At 44.6% G+C, this 19239-nt stretch overlaps 1 protein-coding gene and 1 long non-coding RNA gene across 7 annotated transcripts in view; one reads left to right on the forward strand and one right to left on the reverse strand.

The window, feature by feature from the left end:
• Positions 1-19239, reverse strand: part of MECOM (MDS1 and EVI1 complex locus) — a 349885-nt gene that overhangs the window by 111634 nt on the left and 219012 nt on the right. The gene's annotated exons all lie outside the window — the stretch shown is intronic.
• Positions 128-11039, forward strand: LOC142412138 (uncharacterized). The gene is made up of 3 exons (XR_012776395.1): positions 128-353; positions 2809-2906; positions 10958-11039. It is a non-coding gene; the product is annotated as an uncharacterized LOC142412138 (long non-coding RNA).

Here is a 19239-nt window from a genome sequence, read left to right on the forward strand (position 1 = left end):
CTCTACCCAAACAAAGCTACTAATGTGTGGTCATTTTCTTGGCAGCGCGGCCGCGTGCTGATAACACCGCTGCCTGCTATTCTCCCAGGGGCTGGGCTGCTGGAAGACTGCTCCCTACCTCATCCCCTGATGCTTCTGATGCGGGTGATCCTCCGACTGCACGGCGCCAACCACAACATGCTACCCACCGTGAGAGAGCAGGACACAGGCTGCTCTAGTCAGGAGTTATCGTCTATCATACTGATTGACGAAACCAAGAGTGAGCAGAAAAAATAAACACGAACAGAGGCTGCAGTGTATGGGGCGGTCAGCTGGGAGTTTTAGTATTTGGCCTTGGTGATCCTACTCTCATGGTAGGTTATCTTTTCCTTGTGCTATCATTTATCATAACTTTGAGGGCCAGAGGGAGAAACAAACCTACAATTTTTCTATTGGTTACATTCATTAAACTCTTCTTTTTTTAGCACCACTTCCTTTGCCCCTAATAACAATCCCACCCCCTCGATCTATATTCCCTAAAGAACAGTGAAATCAAATCTAAGTACAGTCCTCCCCTTTTACTCCTATTACAGCAATAGACCATTGCAAGCAATTAACCTCTGTTATTCCATCGGACCCGGGACTCAGCCGCACGCTCGCCCGGCAGTGCCTCCCCGCAGCCCGCGTTAACTCCCGGCTCAGCTCCCTCCATCCCGGCCCCTAACGTTATTTGGGCGCAGGCGTTGGTTTTGCCGCTGCCATCTCCCTTTTAAATAACGCCAGTTGACTTTTGCAGGCACAGCCCAAGTTCTGCGTTGGGCTTGACAGCCACCGTAAAGCACTCCCCGAAGCGTCAGTAACAAAGATGATTTGTATGGGGCTTGCAGTCGTCCCCTCTTCTAATAGTTTTCTCATTCCAGCCCAGAAACACCGAGCAGAGAGCAGCTGCTTAAAGCTGATACAAGCATTTCTTCTCTCAGCAGGCCATTCTTGCATAACCATTTATTTTGCAGAGTTTTAAAGTGCCTGAAGGATTTAATTATGTACATAGACAACCCCTATAAACTCTATTCTAGGCTTTTTACTGACTTTTGTCCTGGGCAGCTCTTAGGCATTTCAATTAAGTGTTTTTATAAGAAAAGCAACAATATAGTAAAAGAAATATATTCTTTATAGATAGTTCCAAACAGTTTGTGCCGATCGAATAAAGTTTATTTAATTGACGAGGATTTAGAATATCTTGCACTACAGCTTGGAATACGCGTCCGTTTGGACCACGGATCTGTTTAAAGGGGCCTGCCAGGACCACTTAGGTACCAGGGGAAAACAGCTTGGATCTGATTACTCAATCCTAATAACGTGTTGTGAAACTTTAGGAGACTACCTGTCATTTAGCGGCGTAGTCAAAATTGAAGCGGTAAATAGCCGAGAGTCCAAGTTTGGCTTTGTCTCGGCCGGGGCTTTAGGGAGCCCGGGGTAGGATAGAAGGAACGTTCCCAAATTTTCCGGAAAGGCCAACGTCGCCTCTATCTGCTTTCTAAACTATTTACAAGGCTTCTGCAAACCCGCCTTCATTACGGCGTAGGATATTTCGGTCCCAGCAGGTGGCCAACAGGAGAGCAGGCCTGTTTGCAAAATATGTAATACTCTTTTCATATACTTTAACCAGAAATGTGCACCTCAACAGCCCTCCTAACCCTTCTAATTTCCCTTTCTCCTCTTAATCTGCTCTGCGAGCCATGAGCATGCATTAAAATCTCCCTAAAACATTTCACCCAGAGGCAATGTAATTCCGCAACAAGCAACCAACATTTCACAGCTCTGGAGTAATAGATTAATTTGAACCTAATGTTGCCCGTCGTTTACTGCTCCAAATGTTCTGGTGTAGACATAGCCCCGAGGCGCAGCGCCGTGGCATGCGCGGCTCCTGGAACCAAAGCTACAGTTGGCTTCACATCTGTGCATCACATTTGCCATGTGCCTCATTATCCCGCGCCCCACTGTGCCTACCTGTCCCAATCAGCTTCGCAGCCACAGGCTATCCAATTTTTTTTCCCCAACTAAGGATCTTTGTTCTCCTTCTCACTTACTAAATTTTTGCGAGACCTCTGCACCCAAGCAGTAGGGATTCTGTGCATGTGAACCTCCGAGCTTCTCCAGGTTCTTAATTCTCCGTTAGGAACAGGAAAATTACAACATTAAGTCTCCGACATGTCACTGCATAAATTGTACCATTTGCAGAATCTAATATAAAGCCGGTGACTAAGCACATAAGCATGTAATAAAGAACCAAGTTGTTTGTTTTGACTTTAACAAGTTCGGTCTGCATCAATTATCTGTAAGTAAAGAAAGAGTAATTTCCAATTCCAGATAAAAACCCTTGTCACAGAAAGAAAAGATTATTACATGCAAAATCAAAACCAACTGTTCCCAAAAGTTTAAAGAGCCAGCCTTTTAAAATTCATCGATATGAGGAAAAAAATACATATATTTGTGTGTTCATATGAAAATAAAATCAACTTTTAACAGCAAAACGTTCCCTGTTTTAGCATTTAATTCTCTATTTATAGCAACATGTGCAAAAAAGGCACAGTGCCTTTATCTCAAGCCACTACAGAGTAAAGAAGAGAAAGTAAAATGCACTCTGGAGCAGGAGCAGGGCATTATCTCAAACCAAACATATCAGCCTCTGAAACCCCACAGCTCATCACTGCGTTAAAAGGTTACGTTGTTTTGCTTCAGCGTATGAAGCACTTGAGTTTGCTTTAAGTTTATATCCTTTGGACTTACTCCAGCGAGGAGAAATTAAAAATGCTTTTGGTCTAACAGCACAATGTTCATCCTCTTCAGAAGATGCCGAGGGAACTGGAGCCTAATGGACATTATGGTCTGTTTCCTTCCAGCAGCATGGAGAGGCCTTGATATAGGTAAAAACCACATTTCTACCTACTTACAGCCCCTTCGTGCTAGAAGGGGACCCGACACGACCAAAAGCCCTACATCCAAGTACTGTTAAATAGAATAAACACTTGGGGCATAACTGAATTTCTCATTTCCCTTCCTATGAGATCCCAAGGTTCTTGCTGCAAGCTTCTCCTAGCATCATTTTTAATAGCAATTTTTAGCTGCCCTTCCCCGAGTAGCTGTCAATTCTGCCACTAGTCTTACCTGCTGCAGTTCACAAACTATGTTAGATTTCTACACGTAATTCCAACACGCACACACCCACTCCTAGCACATTTCATTACATGCTTGAATTAATTTATTCTATATGGAATTTGTTACCTTTACAATAAAAAAAAAAAAAGTAACTATTCATTATTGAGAGCAGACAGATGGAACATGTTCAATTTAAGACATCAATAAGAAGGGAGGAGGGGGGGAAATCTTATAATCCGTGTGGCACAACCTATTCCATCTGGTACTTCCAACTTGTCTGCCCAGACTTTTTTCCTATATAAAAGTGAACGTTTCTCTTTAGAGTTAACGGAACATTCTTGGGCATTAAGACTCTGCATCTGATTTATAGATAATAACAAGCAACAACACACACTTAACATATAATATTTTGAAAGCGTAATCTGTTTCATAAGGTAAAGGTTCTGGGCTTGACCTAGGAGAAAACAAAACAAAAAAAAACCCACATAAAAAAAGCACAAACTCCAGGAAATTGTGTTTATCTGAAAATGTTATCTAGGCAGTCAGAACAGAAGCTGCAGCTTTTGCTTTAATGAACCATGAAAGTGATTCAGCAAACTGTTTTGGTCTCTTAAAAACAAATATTAAGCAACATCAATACTAAATTATACAACAAAAAAATGTTAGCGATCTCTCAACAGGAAGAAAGACCTTTTTAGCACATTCCCACCAGCCTCCAGCATCTAGAAGACAATGCCAAAACTGTGAGGTTTTGGCATACGTCAAAATCAATTTTAACTGTTGGTTTAAAGGTTACTCAATTAATTGCAATTATTTCCAATGAACGTTAAGATAATGGAGCTAAAGTAATCATTTTTCGTAATGCAACCACATTCCAAGAGTATTTAATCAATTAGGTGGGTTTTTTTCTACTGTCTTTTTGACAGAGCACTAAATGCACATTTTCCATACGCTTTATTTCCATCCTTGAAGCGTGTCCCCTAATTCCTGCGGTGCTTTGCATTAAGCTGTCTCATTATACCAAAGACATTATGTCACTTCTCTGTTTATGAGCACACTGGCCCTCAGCCCCAGCAATAACACCCGGCCACAAACACCCACTTCTGGCAACCAGCCTAATGATGAAAAAGATTGTTTCAAACCAAAAATGAAGAGGAATTCAATTATCTACCTCAACCTTACAGGCACAGAGGAACAAGTTAATTTAGTATAACGACGTGCCAAGGGCTCGCATTTATCTTTCAAATCTTGGGGAGAGATTATGTGGGTTCAGCTCGGCGGCCACAGAAATGACCGGTCACGTTGGAGGGCTGCCGGGTCTCACGTGGGTGCACTTGGTATGGAAAAGTGAAACAACGAGCATCTGCCTCGTGTATCCGACGGCTACCTATCGCCTCCCGTATCTCTAGTAGAGGAAGAAAAGTGGGTTTGTTGCTAATTTTATGGGATTTGGTTGCACGTGTGTAATATTTGCTTTCTCTGAATCTCACCGACTGTTCTGGTGTTTTAAGGAGAAAACTATCTGCAGAGCAACGCATTCCTCTGTGCATGGACCACGCAGGGCCATGGGCTGTGCCAGCTGAAGGACCTCCGATCCCACCACCGTCAGAGGGCTAAAACACTCCTAATCCGTATAAAACGGGACTAGCTATGATTATTTCAGTGAAGATATTCAGGATTTATGTAAATATAAACGAGTTCAGCCTCACGGGGGTTGCGTGGGGTGTTGGCGAGAGAAGCGATCCCACCCAGGTGCCGGGGCACGGTGGCCGGGCAGCAGGGTCCTCACCCTGCGGCATCCCGGCCCCACGCTGGCACCCCGGGGAGGCGGGTGGGAAGGACGCACAGGTGGAGGAGAAAAAGGAATAATTGCAAGGATGTTTGACAATTACTAATATATTTCTTTTTCCCTTTGGTCACAGCTTTTTTTTGTTTTTTTTTTTTTTTTTTCTTCTGACTTTCGGTCAGAGTTTACTTTAAGGCCAAAAGCACCGCAGGATCTTTTTCCCTCGCTAAAATTATCGCACGCGGGCAGACGTTTCGTTCCTCCCAACGTAGGCAACCTGCACATGATTAAAGCTGAGCTAGGGCAGAATTAACCGTTCCGCTAACAAACCCCTATTACCTATCACGGGGGGTGCGGGAGCGCGCAGAGGGGCAGGAGGGCCGCGGCCCCGCAGCCCGCTCCCCTGGGTCAGGGCACGCTGGGAGGGGAAATAAGCTACAGAGCAGACAATTTTCAGCTTGACTGGTTTTACTTTCTCTACCAGGCCTCACAAAAACAAACTGACAAAACAAAGGACACAAAATTAATGACCCATGCCTTCTGTCAATTGACTCTTAGTAACAGTGGCTAGTTCACCTTAATTTTTTTTTTTTTAATTTTTTTTTTTTTTTTTTTTTTCACTTTGAGCAAGTAGCCGTAGGCAGCGGTTCAGGTTCATTTAAAAATTCTTCAAAGGCATCACTTGGTTTTCATTAATTTGTTAACTGTAGTTTCTGCTGCTGACTAGCAAACAATGCAAGAGTTTATTCAAATAAAAATAAAAAAAAAAAAAAGAAAACCCTCTTAGACACTGCACGTGTTTTTCCGGTAATGTTCATAAATAATGGCATATTTATATTCTGGGGAAAGACACACTCTTCAGGGTTTCGCCATCCTCTCAAAACATTTTACCCTCTTGATTTCCTTTTGAAACGCCATTATTTATAAGGCTGAAGTTTCACTTGACAGCTCACCAGAAAGCGAAGTTACAACAAACCTTTTATTATTAAGCAACTACATTATTTCTGAGCCGCTTTTAGTCACATTTTCAGCAGAGGTGTATTTTATGCCCTAATGAATACCACTTAAAAAAATGCTAATATCGAGATCCCTCTCGCACGGCCCCGTGTTTCCCAAACCTTGTTGGCAGTCACAAGGTTTCCCTTTTATAGCTCCTGGCACCTGGGGAAAAGGTGCCTGATGCTCCAGCCAGCGGCATTCACGTCCCGTAGCCCTGCATAGCTAAAGCGCTGCACAACTTTTTAAATATTTACCCCATTATATAAATGTCCATTGAAGGGCACTTACATAAACGATAAGCGCTTACAGCAAACACTTTTAGAGAGCAGGATCTGTGGTATGCAGAAGAGATAAGGCCATTTCCTGCAAATCCTTATTCACAGAATTAGTCCTTAATCAGGCAAATAGACTCCCTGATATCAATGGGATTTCTCATGTGAGCAAGGGTGGCAGGATTGGGCTCTTAATGGGGCATTTTAAAAATTCATATCTCTTCCCACTGAAACCCGTGAGACCTGCTATTGATTTTAGAGGCAGCGGAAGCGTCCCGCTGCGTGTGTCCTAACCAGCAACGTCCCTATTGTACAACCCAGTATCCTCCCCTCTAAATATTTCATTATATGTGTATGTAGATCAGCCCCATTACTCACCTAGAGACTCTTTTTGGTTTATAAAATGCTGTGCTCGGTGCCAATCCGCACACAAAATAATTAACAGGTACGTCATACGCTAAAAGATATCCAACGTAAAAAAGAGTATTCAGTCAAAGGAAAATAAAGAGCATGAAGATGCTTCTTGCCATAGAAGGAAACTGCATGAAGAAAACCACATATTAAACATCATCAGAAAGTTTTAGATAGCTGGTGTAAAATCTAGAATGTTATAAGAGCCCTGTTTAGCTTTACAATAACCTGGTGAGAGACACGGAAATATTAACCTGATTTTATAGGCCAGGGGAGCGAGCCGGCGCGGTGGCGTGTCTCGGAGCTGCTGGTTCCAGCCACCAGCGGAGTCACCCCAGCAGCGATCGCACCAGGCTGGGGACCCCAGCCTCTGCGCCGGGGCGAGGACCACAGCTCCTGCTCCCGCCTTTGAACGTGAAATTACGGACGTGCACCACAAGGATATGAGAACCGGGATTGCTAAGAGCCTCTTTCCAGCCAGCCTAACTCACTACCCGCTATCTATAAACTTCCTAGAAAGTTGCAAAATATTATAGCGCTGCTCATTTAGTGCCACTTTTAGTGCCGTTTGTCAGCATTTCCATTACAAACCTTTTTAAAGGGTTTATAATTCAGCCACAAAAAGCCACTTCAGACCGAGAGCTGGCGTACGCCTTCCCAGTCTGGGAGCGAGCGACTTTGTCAAACCAAACAAAACGCGGGTTATCTCCCTTTATGTTCTAGCAAAAGAAAGAGCCTGGGAGGTTTGCAGAATTAGCAGGAGCTTCTACTTATATAGAGCTGTATGTTCGTGTCCTGTTTTCTACAGCCTTAATGTATAAGTTATAAATTGCTGCAGAAATATTTTAATTTAAATTATAAACACACACAAACGTGATCCCCCTCTAGCTATTTTGGATGAATCAGGAAAATTTTGCCAACCTCCCTCAGTTAGGGACTCAGCTGTTGATGACAATTACGGGGGGAAAACAGCCAAAAAAGCCTTTTTTCTTTTTTTTTTTTTTTTTTTTTTTTTTTTATAGTCTTCCTGTTTCAGCCAAGTTCTTTGAATCACAGGGTGTTGGTAAGCAACTATTGACCGATCGGTTCAATAAATGGACAATAACACACGGTGGCTTCCTTTCGTCTGTAAGTCCCAAAGCACTTGGGAAAGGGGTATGTCTGTAAGTATATTTTACAAGAAGACTGAGGTCCCTTGAGGCTGCTCTACCCTCTGCTCAGTAGGAAGAGAGAAGGTTTAGAAAAAGGGCATAAGCACCGCTGCCCCGGTTGCTGGTGTGCTGCTCACTGCTTCGGCACCACGATGGACCTGGCACCGCCGGCAGCAAATAAATTAGGATGAGCGTTTGCAGCTATGGGCTGCCGTAGGGCGCGAGGGGCAGTTTCAGTAGAAATCAGGAAAGAGGCACAATCAGACAAGTTAATGGACACAAAGTCCACCCAGGGCTGAAATAAAGGATATCACCTCTGTCTTGGGTCACTGGAAACCAAAATAGCATCTCAAAGGAAGGGTCGCGCCAGCCTCACTTAATCCCTCAGTCATTTTCCTCGGCGTCTGCTACTGGTGTTACCTGAGATATGGGAATAGATGGGTTTTCAGCTGGACTCGAGTTGAGCCTTTTCTTATGTCTTTATGCTGGCGCTGATGAAGAGACCCATGGGCAGGGGCTCCCCGGCGTCGCACAAGGGGCTGGCAGGGAGGTGCAGAGGCACTCGGTGCCCGGGACCGGTCCCCAGGCTCAGGGCTGCTGGCAGGGCGAAGGGGGCACAGCAGCAGGGATGGGGGAGACAAAGGCAGCCGTCAGGAAGGAAAAGCTACAGCCTATCTGTTAAAAAAATCCACAAGTTATGAAAAATAAGACTCAAGAACTGCCCTGGCAAACTGAAATCCCCACACGTGCCTGCCGCAGCCCCCGGGCAGGCGGAGGAGCTTGGCTTTGCATGGAGGCAGAGGTGGCCATCGGGGTTTTCTTCTCCTTTTTTTCCAGTTGGAAAGTCACCTGCTTCAGCTAGAGTTGTCAGCAAACCACACACCATGAGACATCCGCAGGGCTAACAAATAGTTTCTTCCACAGCAAGACAGGTTTTTTTATTAAACAGAGCTGAGCAGGAGTTCAGATGCTGCGTGTAGGAATGCAGAGGCCACGTGCAGCAAGATATATCAGAAAAACTGAAAAAAAGATACTAGGATATTACCACTATAGAAAAAAAATTGACACTGCCTATCCATTTAAAAATAGCTTTAGCAGAATACTTAAAATTAAAAGGGTTTTGCATCTAAAGGGCTCCATGTTAACAAAACACTCTCTGCTCCATTTTTTCATCTATCTAACAGTACTCGTACGATGAATGGACACACACAGCAGCCACCAAAATAATGTGATATCGGGGTAAATGATCACTGGATTAGGCCTTATGGTCTCCATTCAGCAAAGCATTTAAGCATATGTTTAAGGTTAAATACATACTTTTCATGCTTAACTCTACAGGGATAAGCTTAAGCATATGCATCAATTTAAGCAGATACTTAAGAGCTCTGCAAAATCAGGATGGACATGCTCAGACATGTGTTAAGTGCACAGCATTATTTAACCGTTGCCTCGTGTAAAATCTTTGGTTAATATGCTGAATAACGGAAAGCGCCCGTATCCCGTGCACAAACTCTGACCCGGGCAGATTTCGGCCGATACCCATGGGTGCACGCAGGGGTTCCCCCGGGAGCGCAGGGAGCTGCGTGCGCACGCCACGCGGGCAATAAAATCTGAAGCTGAGAAGTTGCTGCCCAAATGCTGGGTGGTCTCTGGTCATGCTGGAGAGGTGGTTATTTAATACCATTTGTAATGGGTACTTGGGGCAGGTGGTCGCTCGCTAAGGATGGGCTGTAGCACAAATGTCGCTGTACGTTATGCTGGCGATGCAGATGCAGAGAGCGCACGGCGTGGGATTAGTCATGGTTCGGTACCAGAGAAGAACTGCGCCTTCCGATCCACTTGGAGAACAAATTTTGCTCTACGCTTAAGGTCACGTTATTTTTAACGATGCACAAGGATGTAAAAAATAATCAGCAATTATGTTGCTCAAATAGTTTTTTGGGGATTTTTTTACCGGTTGTGTCTAAGGAGAACACCCTTGATGGTAGAATTTGGTAAATCCCAAATATTTAGCCTAAAGTATTTCTAGAGTCGTATGAAATGAAGTTTTTGCAGAATGGTGAGCCTTATCTAGTTTCACCAGATTATTTTAAACCTCAAATCAAACCAATATAAATAATGGGTAGAATTACTAACCTGCAGGGAATGTCATCACAAATTTCCTGGAGTTTTCCATGTAACTATAAGCATGACTGGTCTATTTACTGAAAGTAGTATATACTGTATAATGTTCACTGAAAACTTATGTAACTAATGCAATATGATAACCACTAGGGTGCTACTGTGACGTAAAGGATATATTACAATTTTATCCAATTCAAACAGGGGAAAAAATGGTTTTAATCGTCCTGCCCTCTAAACAAATACTTTGTCTGTTCTACTGAACTTGAAATTCAAGGTTATGTATAAGTCATCCTGCAATAAAAACAATATTATGGAATAAACAAGACTGCACTGCAATACGATTTGAGTCTTCAATCACAGAATTTTTGGAAATATTTATATGAAGTGAACGCGTTATGCGTGCCAGGATTTTTTATGGTTCTTATAACGCAGTTGCAATGCATCGTATTGTTATATGCAAAAGCTCCGGTGACAAGCACATAGATTCAAAGTGCCAGGGCTGGCTTTGGCAGGAGGAGATGTTTCATCGAGACAATAGGTTTAGCTTTGCAGAGAGCGGCCTAGCTGCAGTGCTGTCTCAGCACAACACGGGGACGCTAGTGGAGGCGTCTCCCACCCATCTGCAAATGGGTGGGAGATGGGGGGACCGAGCTGTCCGTTCTCCTCCCGCACGCATGGGATAAGCGGGCTAAGCTGGGGACGATGGCTGCTCTGGAAGAAGCAGAGCAAAGCCCCTTTGGCAAGTTGAGGGCATCACAGCTTGTGGACAAATGCTGCGACAAAAGTGGAACGTGCAGCAAAAGCAAAATCCTTTTCCTGCTGTCACGCTGCAAAATTTGCGGAGGTTGCCTGTCCTGCAAAGGTGGAATCTTGCATTGCTTTGTGCTGGACTTTGACGTGATTTAAAGGCCACTGCATGGAGGACATGATATTCCCAGTGCTGGACTGGCCTTTGAGGAGGCAGGATTATGTTCCGCCTTGGGTGCCTTTAATAATAACAATAAAATAAGTAAAATAAGAGCCAGGAGGTTGTATTCAGCTCCTCCCCTCTAACATTTCACCCTTTTTCCACACAGAGACTACTTCGACATGGCCAACTCCAGCCAAAGCCACAGGCACCTCCAGTGATGACAAGCTACCGTCTTCCAGGAGTTTCAGCAGCACTGCCCTCCCGGGGCGGTCACGGCGAGGGAAGGCTTTCATTCCCTCACAAATTGCTGCCCCGGACAGTCCCCTGCATTTACAATCATTTTAAGGCTTTTGGACCATGCATAAAGATCAGGAGGAACCTGAGGTTTAGACAGGGAAAGCAGATACCTCCACCAATTTTCTTCTTTTGAACGGCGTCTCCCATTTCAATGGAAATTAGACACATTTCTAGGTCCCCAGTAGGTCAGTTCACATAAGAGAATTCATTTCTAAACCTCTCTCCTCTTGTTTGAGACACTTCTGCCAACCTAGGTCACCCCAATTTCTGTGCACAACATTTTTTAAGCATGTGATATTATTTAGTAACTCCCCTATTGCTGGCGAGAGGCAGCACCCGCTCGGCACCTCCCTTCGCTGAAGGTTCATGAGCCACCCTGTACCGAAATGCCGATGAAGCTGAAGTGTTCTTCAAGAAAAGCTCCTTTTCACTCAAAATTTTGGGAGCCTGGGAGGACTCAGACCCTTAGAGAGGACTACTACCATCACCCTGCTGAGAAACACATCCAGGGCAAGGGAGATGTTCCCCATGGCCATTTCATCATCCCTTTCTAACTTTCTACAAGGGTTTGTGAAGAAAACGGAAAAAGTGACTTAGTGAAGGGGCATTTGTGAGCAGATGTCCAGTCCCTCTGTGTAGCTACATGCTGACAGGCAGCAGGTAAAAAAAAAGTATAACATCAGTAAAGGGGCATGTTCCCCTTCAGCTACACAAGGGACACTCGGCCTTCACCGAATGCCATCCTAAATGCACAGGAGAGTATCAGATAGCAGAAAAATAACGTGTTTTCATTCTCTGGGGTGTAAAAGCATCATCCTTCACTGCTGGTCCACCGTGGGAAGTGACGTGCTGCCATCAGCCACCAAAATCAACGTGATGGCAAGCGATGCCCAGCGCAGCAAGCTCGCGACGCTCGGCAGCAGGCGACAGGGGCTTTGCCAGGGCAGGATCATATTTTCCCTTGGCTCCTAACCACACGACTCCACCGCCGATGTGGGTTTATGGATGTAAATCCGTGTTAACATCTCTGGGAGGGGTCAGATTTGGGTTGCAAATGCTGCTAACGGCCAACCCCTGCTCTGCCCCCCCTCCCCTCGCTGTCTCCTCTTTCCCATCCCTCCACGAGATCCCGGGGCACGCTTTCTCCTCAAGTCTTATCGCAGCACACGAAGAAACAAGCCAAGCCAAAACCTTAAGATTTACTACCAGAAGCCCTCATCAGAATATACTACGTATCTCATAAAATAAACATGGTAATGAAAACCGTTTTTACCGTAGCCCTCAAACCTATGAGCATTAGCAGCTGCTTTCTGTAAAGCCGGTGTTGATATTAGGGGGAGATAGACATCAGCCTGGGAGATGCTGTGCTTGGCTCTTGCAGGGTTAACCCACCTTGACTGGAATTTAGCCATGGTTTGTAACCCCACACCGATAATGAGTGTGTACATACAAGTCAAAAGCTCTAAATAACTAGCTTTGAAACCCAAATCTGAGTTTTAATTAGATGCCCCTTTTTCATAAACAAAATCAGACTGTCTTGTGCTTGCTTTAGAAATTGGACTAATCTTTGACAGGTTGTTCTCATTTTCCAATTACCCACTAGGGAACGCACATTGGCACACCGGCAAATAATTTTTGGCTGTGCCCCTTGGTTGCAAATAGTGTCATTGTTCTTGGTTAAATCTGTGAAAATTATACCTCCACTCCTCACTGCTGGCTGCCTGCTGGAGCATCCTGCGTGGCTTGGAGACCGATTTCTTTATCAGGCTCCATATGCTTCCTTAGCTAAAGGCTATATCCAGGGCAGAAACCTGCTGTTTCGGGAGCTGCTGACTATCCACGCCGAGCTACAGCAGTGAGAGCCCCAACCAGAATCTGCTTTTTGAGTTCCCCTGAGTCTCCGCGAACAAATTTGCCTATAAAACCAGCTCTGTGTATGTGCATTGCTGCTACAGGCAGTGGCTGGGTGAATCTGCCGCTGCGGACAGGTCTTGGCACGCTTTTTTGTCTATCGTTTCCCCAATTATATGTGGCTGATTTGGAATAGGTGAAAGGTTTCACGCTGCAGATGGAGGCTGGTGCATGAGAAGACAACCCAAAAGGTATATAAGCAGACAACTGATTTAAGCCAGCACGAGAGACTGAGAGCAGAGCTGGAAATATTTCTTCTTGTCTCCGTCCAAAATTCAGCATCAGAGGAAAGTCATCGCGGTGTTTTTTCACCACGACTTCGTTTTCTTTTGCCATGGTACACCTTTCCTAGGAATGAAGTCAATAATATTCTGCACGCAAACCTTTTAAACTTACGTTAAAGAGAGGCATGGCAGAATTGGTAAGCTCTAAGGGCATTGGATTTTGCACAGTAACCAACAAGCTGAGCCTCCGTTTCTGCCTGGGGTGTGCAGATGCTTCCACCGCATAAGCAGCGACCAGCAGTGACACAAACCCAGGCTGCTGGTGCTGGCACCTGGCTTGGACTCGGTACAACCAAGCCCTGCTCTCTCCCAGGCAGCATCCTAAAGCCCCGGCGACAAAGGAGGAATGTTAGCAACATTAGTCACAGCTGAAATAAAACTACATTTACGGATTGGCATAATCTACTCATTGGTTCTGGATTCTACAACATCGGAGGCTCGTTGTAAGTTCATGTGATGCTCCTGCGCACCAGATTTTGTATTTGAGGATATGCTGAGCTGAAAAATGAGGGGGAAGGGCAAAAAAGAAAGGAAGGGGGGAAAAAAAGAGAAAAATCAATCCTGAACTCAAATTGGAAAAGCAACTTCCTATTGGCTAAATATCCGAAGCAACTACAGGGCGTGCGTTCAGCCTTTGAATACCAAAATATGTTCAAAATCCATTTGTTTCAATATCATCTTACACCCAATTAACTACTGAAAGCCGAAGGAAAAGGCTGCTGGGAGCTGTAGTCATGCTGGGAAATCGATGCTCCCTAATGCATCAGCGGTCCCAGAGATCAACAAGCGGAGAAAGGATGGAAAAAGTCATCAGAGTGAAGGGTTCAGCAGGAAGGGCATGGCTGCATCATCCACCCTCCACTGCTTTCGTTGTTTTCTGTGATTATAACGTGTCATGTCTTCGGTGCCCAACAAGGCAAGAGGCACGTTGCTGCCTCCAGCTTCCTTCCAGGAGGGTCCACAGGGGACCAGGATGCTCCTCTGAGCTGCCCAGCAATGGGCAAGAGGCCACAGATAGAGGTTGCCTCACCAGCAATTAGATATTTAGATAAATGTTTTCAAAACAAGGGTGGTCAGACCCCAGGGCAGGCTCCAGTCCTTGGAGACACTCTGAGCTCAGCTGGACAAGGCCCTGAGCAACCCAATCCACGTTGCACCTGCTTTGAGCCAGGGTTGGCCCAAAGGGCTCCAGAGGTCCCTTTGGCCTCAGCTATACGGTGATGCCACGACTCTGCCACGTGGCGTTTCTGGTACCGGGAGCAGTGATGTCATTTGCTCTTCATGGGACGTAAAAGGTATGACTTTCCTGAGCATCCTGGATGGTCAATTATACCCAAAGCAAGAACAGGAATGCTACCAAAACCTTGCTGTAATGCCTGTTTATGCCAAAAAAAAAAAAAAAAACCACCTACCTTGACTTGAAACAATCTAGATTAGACCACATAGGCTAATATTTGTGGAGCCAAAAGCAAGAAATAAAAATAGTAAATTGATTTAAAGTAAAAATTAAAACCTTAATGCACTTTATAGTCATAGACACCCCAAGTCATGGGTCTCCCTATAGATAAATAGATGCATATAGGCACACGCGCATGCACATTTATAACACTGGGGTCCCTCTAACCTGCCAAACAATCTTACGGGGTTTTCTTCAGTCAAAATGAATTAGAGGAATTAATTGAACAAATCAAACTAAACTTAGTCAGAGCAGTGCTCACTGCCTAGAGAGCCTAATAAATCTGATGAATGATGGGATGATGGCAAATACATCCTCATTACCATGCTAAACTCAGTTTGCTAAATAAATTAGTCATGTCATCAATGTCGTCACTGCATTCCTCTGCCACGGCCGCTGCGCGGCCACCGTTGCTCTCCCTCTTGCTCCCCCATACCTACCAACTTCAAAGGGGCACTCGGGGGAATTAATCACTCAATGTTTGCAAAGTGCCTCGAGATCCCCCAGATGAAAGGTGTTTTATAATCCCCTCTTGGCTTGCCCAGCCTGTGTCAACCAAGAAGCGCGAGAAGCCAGCGGTGCTAGACCTGGAGGAGGTTTCTCACAGCCTGAGCTCCTCAGAGGTTCTCGCGTAGCATGTGCTGGCATGTCGGGGGTGTGGGACAACCCTGCACTCGCTGATGGGAGCCAGGGTCAAACGTTAACGGGGCAGCGGGACGCTGGCGCACCTGTGCTGGCCCACCACGCTGCGAGATCGCTTTGCCACTGCACATAGACATGGCAAGGTCTTCAAGAGACTCATGGGCTTGGTGGAGGACTCTGCAAATGAGGTCCTCGGTGGCGTTTGCAGATCTGGTCCATCCTGCCTCTGAGCTCAATGCTCATTCTTCCCCTATTTCTCTCAAGGAAACAGTTTTCCCTAAAATTGCAGAAGAAACTTCTGTTGGTTTTAACACGAGAAATACTAGATTTTTCCCTTCGCTTTCTCTGCTTAGGGATTTTTTTTCCATTTCTGGAGAGCAGAGAGACCCAAGGCAGTAATGTCCCCTGTCGCTGAGTGCTTCCACCCTCCAGCTGAGCATCCTGTTCCCTTCCCGGTAGGGACAGGCAGCCAGAGCTCATGTCACAGTCCTCCACGTCGCCCCATCACTAGTCATGTCCTCCAGAGATCTTGCCAATGCCTCTGAGCAACGAGTGACAGTGATGGCCTGATATTTCCAAAGCTTTAAAAGAAGACTAATGGGAAAATAATTCAAAGCAGTTATTGGTATTAATCTCCTCCTCCTCAAGTAACTGCCAAATTTCAAGCCAAATAGTTGGAGTTTCCTCTCGCAGTTTGGGAAAGGAAAAAAAAGAAAAGCTTAATTATTTTTAAGTAACTTTGAATAGAACAAGTCAGGCCATCTTTGGTCCTTGCTCTGGCAAAAATCCCGTCTAATATTCCAGGAAGCTGCCTCTATAAGCAGAAAAAAGTAAGCGGCTCCCTCAGCTCACCATGTGTATGTGTGTGTCTCATTGACTTCAGGGAAAGTTGCATGCATGCATTTGCAACTAAACTTCTCTTCTAGGTGTAAATTGAACAAAAATATCCCTGAGGAATCTACGTATAAGCACCGGGATTTACCTTTGCATTCAGCCACATTTGTATTCCTCGGTGCAATTTTCAGCTGTACATTGCAGGCGGGAAGGTATTACTCAGCCTGCTTTATTTTCATATGAATGAGGGTTACTGTAAGAGGGAACATTGTTTTTAATATTGGCCCTGAAAAGTACAAGCCAGCAGATGGCAGTTTAAACCACATTCAGTCAAAACAACATAATATTTTAGCCAGGGCCATTATTGTCAGCTCATTTCAACACATATATTTGAAGATTTGACTGTGAGGATGGTAACGAGACTAAAAAGACTGGCTGGGATTGCTGGCAGGATCGCTGCACCCCTCTGTAAGAAGTTTGCATACAGGTTGTTTCTGCTGGTAAGCTCTGCAAGGCTGCGGGCTCGTCCTCAGATTTGGGTGAGCAGAGAGGGAATGACAACGCCAGAGATGCACTATTTTATTTGTGTGCACATGTGGATGCAGGTGGGTGCTGGCCATGCCTTCTCCATCTCTCGCTACCATATGCACCTCTGTATTTGTGGCTGGACTGTCAGCATCACGCCTGGACACGTATGTGAAGGTCCATATCTACAGGAAAGCACGCTGAGCCGTTTCCAGGCCCTAGGGTGCCTTATGAATATTAATTTTATGTCTTCTTTACAGGAGAGAAGGTGTTATCCTATAAACGGGGTTTGCAGAAGGCCCTAAAAATGACCAGCCTTTTGCTAGTCTCATTTTCCCCGATGCATCGGCGAATCTCCTCAGCCGAGAACACCACCAGTGCTCGCGCGGTTTCACCGGGCCCAGGCAGTTAGCTAACTGACACCAACTAGTTTTCCTAATACCCACTGTTTAACTCTGGATAGAAAACTGGGGAGAAAGAGGTTTACAAATATAAGCCCAAGCATCCGTGTTCTTCACTGGGTTTCGGTGAGCGAGCAGAGGAGGGAGCACCTTGCAGCCTCCCTGAGCGGATGGGCACGCAGCTCCCCGCGCATTCCAGGATGAGAAACCTTTGATATACCTTACACTTCGCTGCCCTGAAAATGCAACTTTCCACGTTTATGAATACAAACAACGCTATTATCTCTACCTTTCTAATATTTAACTAATCTAAACACTCAGGTAAAATGTTATCTGAAATGGTACTTCTATAAATGCATTAACTTTGTCTTCCTTTGACTTTTAAGATATCTTTCCTTACTAATACATCTGAAAAGATTGTTTGGAAAGCCTTCGTAAAGTGGCAGAGCAAACAGATGAAGGGCGTTCTTTAGCAGTTCTTTATTATTAGCTTTCCAATGATACTATCTTCTTGTACTTTTCTTAACGAGAAAATAAATAGAATTTGTCTCACACACAGCTGTGTTTTTCTTTAGCTAAGGAATGCACAAAAGGAAATTTAAAAATCATGCATTATCAGTGAACGAGCTAGTTAAAGTAAATAGATTCCAGCCAACTTGCTTCTAAAAGATTAAAGGTTAATGATGGAACTTACCTTGCTCAACAGATTTATGAATTATCTGGAAAGCCTGAAAAAAGTACATCCAATTTTCCAGCATTACCGACCAAGCAAACACCGAGAGCAGGCACACATCCTCGCTCAACTGAGCAGCTACGTTTTCTATCACATCAATTAGCGTTGCTTACTGATTAATTGGCATTTTGAGAACATTTATTAAAATACTTAATTGACCCCAGCTAATTCTTTTAAGAAATTCAATGGCTGGCGTAGGGTGCTAGTTTAAACAAACAGTATGATGTCAAAGATCCTTCGTATTGGACCAAAGATTACGTAGTAAAGCACTGGACTGAGGACATGCACAGAACTCTGGTACCTTCTCAGGAGTACTCACTTATCGGCGTATTTATGCTAAATAAACATATCTGGATTTCCTAAGTAACCCATAAAACAATTACCTAGCTCTGAATTATGTCTGAGGAACTCTAAGACAGCATATCAGAAATAACATGAGCTTTCTAAAGCTAGCTTGCAATCCTCCTGTGGCACAAAAAGTACCGAGGTAAAGCCCTATCTTTTGAAAGGTTTGGAAGGTTTTCTACAATCAACCCCGTAAAACCATGGGCGAACACGCCGGCACAGGCTGCTTCCCACCGCCGGGAGCCGGGGCAGTTTGAAATCCACGGTAGCTGGCCCACTGCAGGAAAGATAAAGCAGCTGTGCTTTAGTCTGGCATTTATTTCTTACATTTCTTCTTGTGCAAAACTTAAACTTTGAAAAAAGTGTTCACCCCGACTCAGCTTCTGCTGGAGCATCAACCTCTTCCAGGATACGTATTTCTAATGGAGAACACTTGACTCAAGTCTGGACACATTAGTGTGGAGACATTACTGAGATTATTTATTTGTTTATTTATGAAATCTATTTTAATCCCTGTTTCTCTGTTGAGAAGCCTAAAGCCATCAAAGGCTTAAAGTCTTTGTGTGCCATTCATGGGCAAGTGAATATTTTAACTCCGCTCTTTAATGATCCTTATAGATTTTTAAAGCCTGGCCCATATATCCTAGCTGTCCCTTTGAATGTATGTTTTAATGACATCAGTGAGGGTTGTAAGCAAAATGAAGGTGGAACTGGGTCCTTCATTAATTAATCTATCCTGAAGATGAAACTGTGCCATCAGGTCAGAGAAGTATTTTTGCCCTTTGGAAATTCAACTCACTTGAATCTTCAACACCTCTCTCTCTGCTCCCTCCTCTGCTCCTTCACCAGATAAAAACCATTTCCACCCCTCCACCCTTCCGCCCCGATGATAAAGTAAATAGCATGATATAGGACATCGATTTGTTTTAACGAAGTATATGACTCACTTGTTTACCTCTGCACTACAACCAGTGCCACAAACTGCCATAAAACCTTTGAAAACGTCTCAGAGACGTAACT

The sequence above is a fragment of the Mycteria americana genome, chromosome 7, assembly GCF_035582795.1.
Source record: "Mycteria americana isolate JAX WOST 10 ecotype Jacksonville Zoo and Gardens chromosome 7, USCA_MyAme_1.0, whole genome shotgun sequence".
NCBI classification, from domain to species: Eukaryota; Metazoa; Chordata; class Aves; order Ciconiiformes; family Ciconiidae; genus Mycteria; species Mycteria americana.